Raw genomic sequence first — 10275 nt, forward strand, 5'->3', positions numbered from 1 at the left:
AGGATCATTGTGGCAGTTTACTTGCTCTAGAGTGACATATGACAGAGACTTCAAACATCCAGTTCTGGTCGCCAGGGATAACCTAGCACATTCAGCCAGAAGGAACCTGCTAAGCCCTGTTAGGCAGATGTGCCATGTAACGGGCTTTCAGGCAGTTTGGGGCCAAAAGTAACCACTGAACCTCTGGGACTCGTCCTCTATTCTGCCTGAGAAGTAAAATGAGTCCGACCATGGCATCTCCTACCACCAAACTTTTCATTTGCCTTTCTTCTCAAAAGGGAAGCTACCGTCTCATTAAATTCAGCACAATCTCCCTCTTTTCTCCTTAACCTCAGCCTTGAACCACGAGATGCGGGATAACTTGTCCCCTGGGTTTTGTTGTTGTCGTTGTTAATTCTGAGACTGGAGCCTTGCCTCACTTCTCAGCTGTGAACCACATATCTCTGGGATTATGATCTACCATCACTTTTGAGTTCCATTATTCTGGATGCAGGTCCTTTATTGGACGTATCTATTACAAATATTTAGATTATATACATACAGAAGGCGTACCGACCCTCCTGCAGTCAAAAATCCCCATATAACATTGATTTCCCTCAAATATAACCACAGTTGTCTCTTGGTATCTGCAGGGCATTAGTTCCAGGCCCCCATAGACATCAAAATCTGTGGGTGCTCAAGTCACTTATATAAAATATAAAATGGCTTAGAGCAATGCCTTCTGCGTGTGTGGATTCCCAACCGTGGACAGAAAGAACTTTACTATTTTCAATCTGCAGTTGGCTGAATCCATGAGTATGAAAACTGGGGATACTGAGGGCAGACTATATATTTATTGGAAAAACTCCACATACAAGTAGACCCACACTGTTCAAACTTGTGTTATTCAAGGGTAAACTATACATACAAATATTTTCTTCCAGGCTGTAACTTGCCTTTTTTATTGTCTTAATGTTTTCTTTCCAAGGTTAGCCATTTTTAACTTTAATGAAGTCTAATTTATGATTTTTTTCTTTTATACTTGTTCTATGCTCTGTATTAACAAATCCCTGTTTCCCCTTGGCTGTGAAGATTTTTCTCTTCTAGGATTTCTATTATTTTAACTTTAACTTTTAAGCCTGTGATGCATTTCAACCTAATCTTCATGATGGCAGGTCAGGTCCAGTGTTTACTTTTTTCATATATACAGCCAGCTGTCCCAGAACCTTTTGTTAAGTTTCCTTAATGCATTTGTAAACATAAAACAAACAAACAAAAAATCAATAAGTATATATGTGAGAGTCAACTTCTAGACTCCGTATTCTGTTGTATTGATCTGTGTATCTATGACCTCGCTAAACTAATGTATTAGTTCTAATAGCTTTCCCCTCCTAACTAATTTTGATACTGCTTTTTCTTGTTGCACATATTCTGCAGGACTGCAAATCCCAATGCTCTTCATTGGCTTGTCATTCATTCCGATACCTGTGTCCATCTGCAAATATCCAGTGCCCACCATAATTCTTCACCATTCCAGGCCCTGCTTTTCTCAAAATTCTCCATTGTTTTCTTCATATATCTGCAGGGGCACTGGCACTCAGTTGGCCCCCTCCAGCGTTAAGCTCTGTGGGAGGGAAGCTAAACTGGGCAGATGTCTGGGAAACCAGGAAGCAGTGGGGAGAGGTGTGGGACTTCCCTGGCACCTGCAAATAGCATGTGGCTAGTTACCATATTTCTTTGATGCTAAGGGTAATATCTTCCCACATTTTCTCATTTATAAAGCTGAGATACTGATTGTAGTATATATGGATGCTACACACACACACCACACACACACACACACACACACACACACACACACACACACACACACACACGTTTGATGAGCTTTTGATCCCCTTTTCCCTCCTCAGTAACTATTATTAGATCAATCTGGTAGCTTACCTGCATGTTACTAGTGAATGGAGGAAATGTACTAATTATCGCATCAATTCCAACAATGTGTTAATGATACTAACTGAATATATTTTAAAGTCCCATTTTAAGACAATTAGAACCCTGCTGTGTTAAGAAAACTTGTAGTATCCTTTTCTTTTATGAGGCAATTGTGACACCTGCTGTCAGAAGTAAAGAACTTTCCTATGGAAAAGAAATAAATATTGCTAGGACATGAAAACTAGGAGGAAATGAGCAAATGATGATGAACTTTTGTTGACCGTTGACATTCCAGGATTAAGTAGGTAGCACTTTGTGTTGAAACACTACAAGCAGCCCAAGGCCTGTCTCTGTCCCTCCCAGGTTTTTTTTTCTGGAGGATTTGTTCATGAGCCATGTAGTGACCACTAGGTGGATAGATAGTTGCAGGCATCTACCTATCCTTGGGTAGATATCTACCTAACAATAGCACCTTTCTCTAGTTTCTAGTTTCCTCTGTATGTTTGTATTTTTCAAATACAAATGAATCAAGGTATACTTTGCATACAGTAAAATACACTTACTTTAAGGGTACGGTTCAATGCTTTTTGACAAATGTCACTACTACCACAATCAAAATATAGAACACTTCCATTACCTGTGTTTTATGCCCTTTTCCAGTCTGCCCCACCCCACCCCAGGTCCCAGGCAATCACTCATCTACTTTTTATCACAGTACATCAAGTTTGTGTTTTCTAGTTTCAAGTAAAGGGAACTATACAGTGTATAGTGTTTATGTCAGTATCTTTCACTTGAGATATTTGAGAGATTCATCTATTGTTCCAGTTACTATGATGCATGACTGCTTATTTCAAAACTTAGTGCATTTTAGTACGCTTTCTGACTCTGTGGGTCAGGATTTCAACAGGGAACAGTGGGGACAACCCAGTGATGTCTGGGGCCTCAGCTGGAAAGATGGGGACTGAGTAAATGCCTGGGGGCTAGAGTAAACTGGAGGCGATGTCACTCACTGTCCAGTGGTTGGTTCTGGCTATTAGCATGGACCCCAAATGCATCTATGGACTGGGAAACTTATATGTGGCTTCCCCCCAGTGTAGTGGCCTCAGAGTAGTGAGCATTAGTACATGGCAGGTACTGGATTTAAAGCAAGTGTCACAGAACCAGGCAGAAGCTGTACATGTTCTGCCCTACTCACAGATGTGATAGGACATCACTTCAGTTGCTTTATTGCTTGCAAGTGCACCATTATAGTCAGTTTAGATTCAGGACAAGGTCCAACAAAGAATCTGGAAAAAAAATATCTGTGAACATATTTTAAAACTCTCATTTATTTAAACGCGTACATTATCAGTTCATTTTTACAAAATCACTGAGTAATATACCATTGTATGGCTATACCATAGTTTGTGTTATCCATCTTAGCATTCGTGGATATTTAGGTGGTTTCTAGTTTGTGGCTATTATGAATATAACAGCAATGAATATTTGTATCTAAGTCTTTGTGTGCACATGTATTTGCATTTCTTGGGGTAAATACCAACAGTGAAATAAGTAGGTCATGTGGCAGTATATAGTTAAACTTGAAAAGAAACTGACAAAATTTGTCTAGAATATTATCGCTTTACATCTCCATCAGTCACATGGCAGAATTCAAGCAGCTCCAAATCTTCACCAAGAACTGTTGATCTTTTTCAATTTTCAGGCATTATATTGTGTATGTCGCTGTATTTTGAAAAGCCTGCAATTCTCTCCCTCTGTTTTTATTCTTCACCTTTACACATAACATTTCACTTCTGACACCTCTGGTCACCAAATATGTGGCAGGTTTTCCCACATCGGCAATTCTGTGACACCAGCAGGACATCCTACAGTTCAACTCAATTTGACACTATCGACCTGGAGAGAGCGTCAGATCTCTCAGGCTAAGGGCTCAGTCCCTCAAGACTGCCCCCCGACCCCCTACTTCAGAGGCCAATTGTGAAGAGTATGTCCCTAGGTCACTACAACTCTGTCCAACTTGGCTATAAATAAGAGCTTCCCATGACCTCCTCCCGCTTGGATTTGATTGTTTGCCGGAACAGCTCACAGAACTCAGGGAAAACCATGGTAAGGGGTCCAGATGAACGGTCAGATAGAGAGAGACATAGGATGAGGTCTGGGAGGGACCTGAGTGCAGGTAATCCTGTCACTGTGGAGTTTGGTCCTTGGATACCGTCACCAGTGAGGACTCCCTCCAAACCTCCTATCATTGGTATTTTACGGAGCTCCCTCACATAGGCGTGATCAATTATTAATTCCTTTTCCATCCCCTCTTCCCTCTCTGAAGGATAGCGGGTAGGGCTAAAAATTCCAAGCTTCTAATCATGGCTTGGTCCTTCTGGTGACCAGCGCCACCCAGGAGCCCACCCAGAGTTGTCTCATTAGGACAAAAGATGCTCCTGTCGCTTAGGAATTTACAAGGGATTTGGGAGTCCTGTGTCAGGGATGCAGTTGAAGGCCAAATATGAGAAGAGGAGCTCTTATAACTCAAGAAATTACGAGTGTTTTCGGAGCTCTGAGCCAGGACCTGAGGGGCAGAGACATATCTATGTATGCCTTTCTCCACTCCAATTCATCATCCCAGATTTCCGTATCATTCAAAAACAGGTCTAACACAATATTTCTGTGTTTAAAATTTTGTAGCTGTTGCCTTCAGGGTACACGGTCATCTCCGTCCTCTGGCAAGCAGACCTCCACATCGCGTCTGCGGCCTGCGGGCTAGGCTTATCTCACGGCACAGCGCCCCCGCCTCATCCTGTATCATCCTTTCTACTGATAAACACAGCTCCACTGAATGCCTAGTTCCCGGCACCTGCCCGAGTTTTAGATGTGAGATGATTTCCTCTAAATTATTAGAAAATTATTTTAATTTGTACAATACTCTGCTAGAGAGTCTATATCTGTAGGCAAAACTCATCATTCTATTAATATATGTGTGTGTGTGTACATACATATATATATATTATATACATATATATATATATGTTCTTCTTTAATAACTACAGTTCACCTTTGAACAACATAGGTTTGAATTGTGCAGGTTCAATTATATGGATTTTTTTTTTCAGTAAATTCCTGTACTGTTTTTGATCCCTGGTTGGGAGTCTGCAGATGGGGAGGGCCAACTATATGCCTTGATCTTTGCCATTTTATATAGGGGACTTGAGTACTCACAGATTTTGGTATCTGTTAGCAGGGGCCTGGAAGCAATCCCTCGCAGATGCTGAGGGACAACTGGTATAGTTAAGTTTAGGGGGAGTCAAAAGCTATAACTACCACAATTGTTTAAAATTAATGAGCAAGTGCCCGACAGAGTGAGTACTCTGGACATAAGTTTTATTTCATCATGATAAAGGGTTAATTTCAAGCCCAGATCAAAATTGTGCATTCTGATCTAAAGAATATCTAAGTGCCAATGTCCCCACCCTTAATTTTCTCTTGATGAGGAGGCGACCTTGGCCATGGGGAGTCTCTGGCACAGGTGTGAGGGCCGTACCCAGCCTCTCCCTGATGGTTAACGGAGTGCTCCTGGAACAGAGACACAGAGATCAGGCTGTGCTGGAAGGTACGATGATGGGAGAGAGAATCTACAGAGCCTGAATGGGCAGGCTATAGAGATGCTATCACATTCATTTCTGTTTTCAGAAGGAAGGCATGATGGATATCTAAACTATTAGAAATATCACTATGACCTCAGCTCCTAGTATTTGTTGGTCCATTTCTAGCTCCTGGTCACAGGTGACTCTGGGGCTTTTAAGCAGCTTTGTGTTAGCTATACAGAGACCCGAAGAAGCTTGAATTTTCAAGAAAATTAGAGTTGTAGTAGAATTGTTTTTAGTCACAGCAAATCGGCCATGTTTATCATCTATTCTGTAAATCGAGTGCAGCAATAAAGCTGTGACAAATTAATGTACTATTTATTGAGTCCCGACTGTGTGCGACATCTGGAGTTGTTAGGCCCTGTGGGGGATACGTGAGTGTTTGCCGTGGTCTCTGTCTTCATAGGGCTTGTACAGGTTTCAGAGGATAAAACAAAAGTTTGACTGCTACTTCCTGGCATTGTGAGCGTTTGAACAGCAGTAGCAGACGGAGGGCACGGAACTTCAGATATATTGCTTATCAAGATCGAAACAGACTCACTAAATACCTCAGACTTCACTGCATCTACTCTATACAAACAAGCAGAGAAAAGAGAGAAAAAAATACTCATACAGAGTTTCTTTCACACCAACATACAAACCGTAGGGCAGGGGCAGGCAGAGTTTTAGGAGTCAGAGAAAGGAAGGAACAGCTGTTCCACGGTGGGTACAGAAGTATCACGAAGAATGTTGTACGGTACATGTGGGTTCAGGTAAGGTGGATAGGGGATGGCCCTTTACCCCAGAGAGTGACTTATTTTATTTGTCTAACTGGAGGAGAAAGGTGGCAGGAAATGAAGAATGCGATTAAGCCATGAAAGACTGACAAGTACACTCTGAGTTCTGTTCAATGAACCCTGAAAAGCTGTTTCAGTGAAGTCTGGAGGCAGATGAAAGGACAGCCAACTACGTGGGAGAACTCGCACCGTGTGCTAATAAACGGAGCAGGGACACCAAGGCCTGAGCAGGCCAACCGACCAAAGGAGCAATTAGCTAAAAGTAAAACCCCCACGTTTATAGTTGGTAATCTTAAAATATTTTGCAAAAAGTGTCTGGACATGATAACGTTTCTCCTTCCATTTGGCCATCTATACTACTGGGACATCTTCAGAAAGGCAGAAGAGGGGGTCTCAGACTTTAGCAATACTCAGTGTCTTGAAGAGAAAATGCAAACGATAAGGACACTGTCCCTATACGCATGGTTAACTTACACCGACAATATTTATTGAGAGTCCACTATATGTGAGGTACTATTCTAGAAACTGGGGACCTAGCACTGAATAACAGACAAAATTTTCTACATTGCATTCTAATATAGATAGATGAAAAATAGAAGTCTTCACTGACAAGGTGCTTAGTCTGCACTGGCCAAGTGAGAATGGGGATAAGGAGGGCTGGGGTGTGTCGCACGAGGGCTGTGCAATCTAAAACAGAGTGGGCAGAGAAGATCTTGACCAAAAAGATGATATTTGAGGAAAGAACTAAAAAAGCTGAGAGATAGAGCCCTGAAGTTGAAGGGACAACATGCTGATGTATTTGTTCTGGATACATCCAGAGGGATGGACAGAGTAGCTGAAGAGAGTTGAAGGGAAAGGTAAGGGGTGAGGCTGAGAGTAACAGGCACCAGAGAGTGTGGGACTTGAAGATCATTACAAAGAATTTAGCTTCTTGGTGTTAGATGATAAGCCACTGAAAGATTTTACACAGAGGAATGGTATGGCATCGCTGCCGTACTAAAAAGATGATTGGTTACTTTTGGAAAATAGACTATAAAGGTGAGGCAAGGATAGAAACAGTGAAACCACTGATGGGGAGGTTATTATAGTAACGCAGGTGAGAGATGATGGTGGACTTGCCCAGGGTGGTAGCGATGGAGTAGGTGGAAGGAGGTTAGATTCTGAGTATTTTGTGAAGGAAGAGCCAGCAGCATTTGCTGACAGATCATGTATGGAGAATGAGAGAAAGAGAGGGCCCTGGACAACACCCGGGTCTTTGGTTCGAGGAGCTGTAGTAATTGACAGTTTTGTCATTTCCTAAGATGAGCAAAACATTTGGAGGAACAGTTCTGGGGATGAAAATCAGGAGTCTTGTTTTTGTATATATTAAATTTGTGATGCAAACCAGACATCAAAGTGGAGATGCCAAACAGACAAATGAAGAAAAGAAAATATTTCTGGTACATATAAATTTGGCAATCAACAGCAGAACAATAATTTTTTTAAAGATATGTGATTTGTTGAGCTCTCCAAGGAAATAAGTATAGACAGAAAGAAGAATAAGTTTAAAGAGTTAGTCCTGGGGCCCTCCAATGTTTAAGGGTCTGTGGTATGAGGGGAAATGAGTGAAGAAAAATAAGAAGAAGTAGCTAACGAGGGGGACAAAGCAGGTTGGAAGTCAAGTAGGAAAATGTATCAAAAAAGAGAGAGGGTAAAATAACAAATCAAACATGACCAAGAAATGAAATCAGAACTGAGAATTGACCATTGCATTTAAAATCTGGAGATCATTCATGACTTTGATGAGTAATTTCAGTAAAGTGGCAGGGACAAAAGAGATTGTCTCTTGTACCTGAGTGGAGTGGCTTAAAGAGAAGATAAGGAACTAGAGACAGTAACGATATGTAACTCTTTGAAAGGACATCGTTATAAAGGGATCAAAGAAATGTTGAAGTCGTTGGAAGGGCATATGAGGTCAAGATGTTACTGCAGTTTGTTTAAAGATTTATAGCTTGTTCAGGGATAAGAAGAAGTCATGACATCATTTTATAGAAATATGGGACTTAGGAAAAGAATCAAGAATACTATCACCATGGACCTACTTATCCAACAGGAGAAAAATCTAATTATGTTATATTTTATTTTACACTCTGTCACCATTTGTGTATGTTGTTAAAACCAGTTGAGCTTATTGGATTTAGTGTATTTGTTAAAGCCCTTATGAAACAGAGTTAAATTGAAGGTGAGAAATAATGTCGACCCTTCAATAAAATTGAGAGTTTTACATGTGCTATGAACTAGTCATTAATTATCATACTTAATCTACACAGTGATCCTAGTTTACCATGAGGAAACCAAAACTCTGGAATATTAATTCAATTTGTTTAATGTCACTAACTAATATGATTATCAGAATTAAGAATAAAATTACCACACATTCCATTTAGTCTGGGTCTGCCATTTCCCAGAAATAACCTTGCACTTTGGGTGGCAGAGTGAGTCAACTTTTATGGCTCTTGTTGAATTAATTATATGACATTTACTATACATATTGATTAATAAATCTGTGGTTAGAAATGGAAAATATGATAGTGATAAAAAGCCCCAAATTTGTCATTATACTGGCAAGTCAAAATCTCTCCTTACAATGAAGATGGTCTTAGAAAAAGGGACATCAGTAAAGCATGGCATCCTGATGTTAAAAAAAGAAAAAGATCTTAGAGATCAAACAGTTTAATAATCCTAATTTATAAATAAGACCCTGGGGCACAGAAAATAAGTAATTTTCCAAAGGTAGCAGACATAGTCACAGGAGAACATAGAACTCCTGATTCTGTATCTAGTGTTCTTTTCAATGCACAATTAATGGACTGAAATTTGCTCCTACAAAGAGAATTACAAGTTCACCTTGATTAATGTGATTTAAGTGTACTTTATAATGATATTTCTTTTAAAGTCAGACTGAAAATGCTCATTTTATTTCTATGTAAAATTTTTGCCGTTACTATTATAGTTTGAATGAGATATTTCTCTTCATTTGCTTGAATTTCTTGCCCCTTTTCTTCATGTTTCTCTTTAAAGGTGGTATAAGAAAAAGCCTTTTGGGTGTGCAGAGTGGGCTGTTTCTTGTTTCTGCCTTAGAATACATTCTCCATCATCCGTCACTTATCCTGGGCCTTCGCCATTGCACGTTTATTCCTTTAAGTCCTTAGGAAAGTCTGAGGGGTCGCTCTCCAAGATGCTAGGGAGAAGGAGACAGAGAGCAGGATGGAGGAAAAGAGGGAGAGAAGGAAGCTCAGGAGGGCAAACCTGGGTGCATCTGGATTGTGAGAGGTCGAGGATGTAGCAGGCAAGCTCCATGCAAAGCCGAGAGGCCTCTGGCTGACTACTTTGTAAAGAGTTGATCCTACTGACAATAAGGAACAAACATGAAAATCTACAACCTCAAACCCATCATGGAAACCAGGATGAGAGCAGATTAGAGAACCTCTTGTGGAGGTTGCTTCACTAATTTGCAGCAGAGAAATAAGAAGAGGATAGGAAAACTTCATACTTGTTTAATCTTCATTAAAATATGTTTTGTCTGACATTTGGACTCTGCAGAGTCCCTTTGATATTGAAATGTTTCAGGGTTCTTTTTTTTTTTTTTTAAAGCTTTATATACTTTAGTAATCATATTAATTTAAACATAAAAAGCTGACCTGAGAGAGAAAGCAAATTATAGGTTACTTATAATATTGTACTATTCCACACTAATCACTTGGTAGAGTTTGAACTGATGTAGAATATTCTCCAAGTTTGAAAGATTGATTATAGAGCAATTATGAAAAAAAAAAAGTAAAGCTTGTTTATTCTCAAAAAAGAGGCATTAGTATATGATAAAAAGCACACAGAGCCAGGCAGAAATTTTCTTTTAATCTCTGTTTTGATGGTGTGGCTTGAATAAGTTACAAATATTTTCCTTCTTT

This window comes from Pteropus vampyrus, unplaced genomic scaffold (genome assembly GCF_000151845.1).
Source record: "Pteropus vampyrus isolate Shadow unplaced genomic scaffold, Pvam_2.0 Scaffold53, whole genome shotgun sequence".
Classification (NCBI taxonomy): domain Eukaryota; kingdom Metazoa; phylum Chordata; class Mammalia; order Chiroptera; family Pteropodidae; genus Pteropus; species Pteropus vampyrus.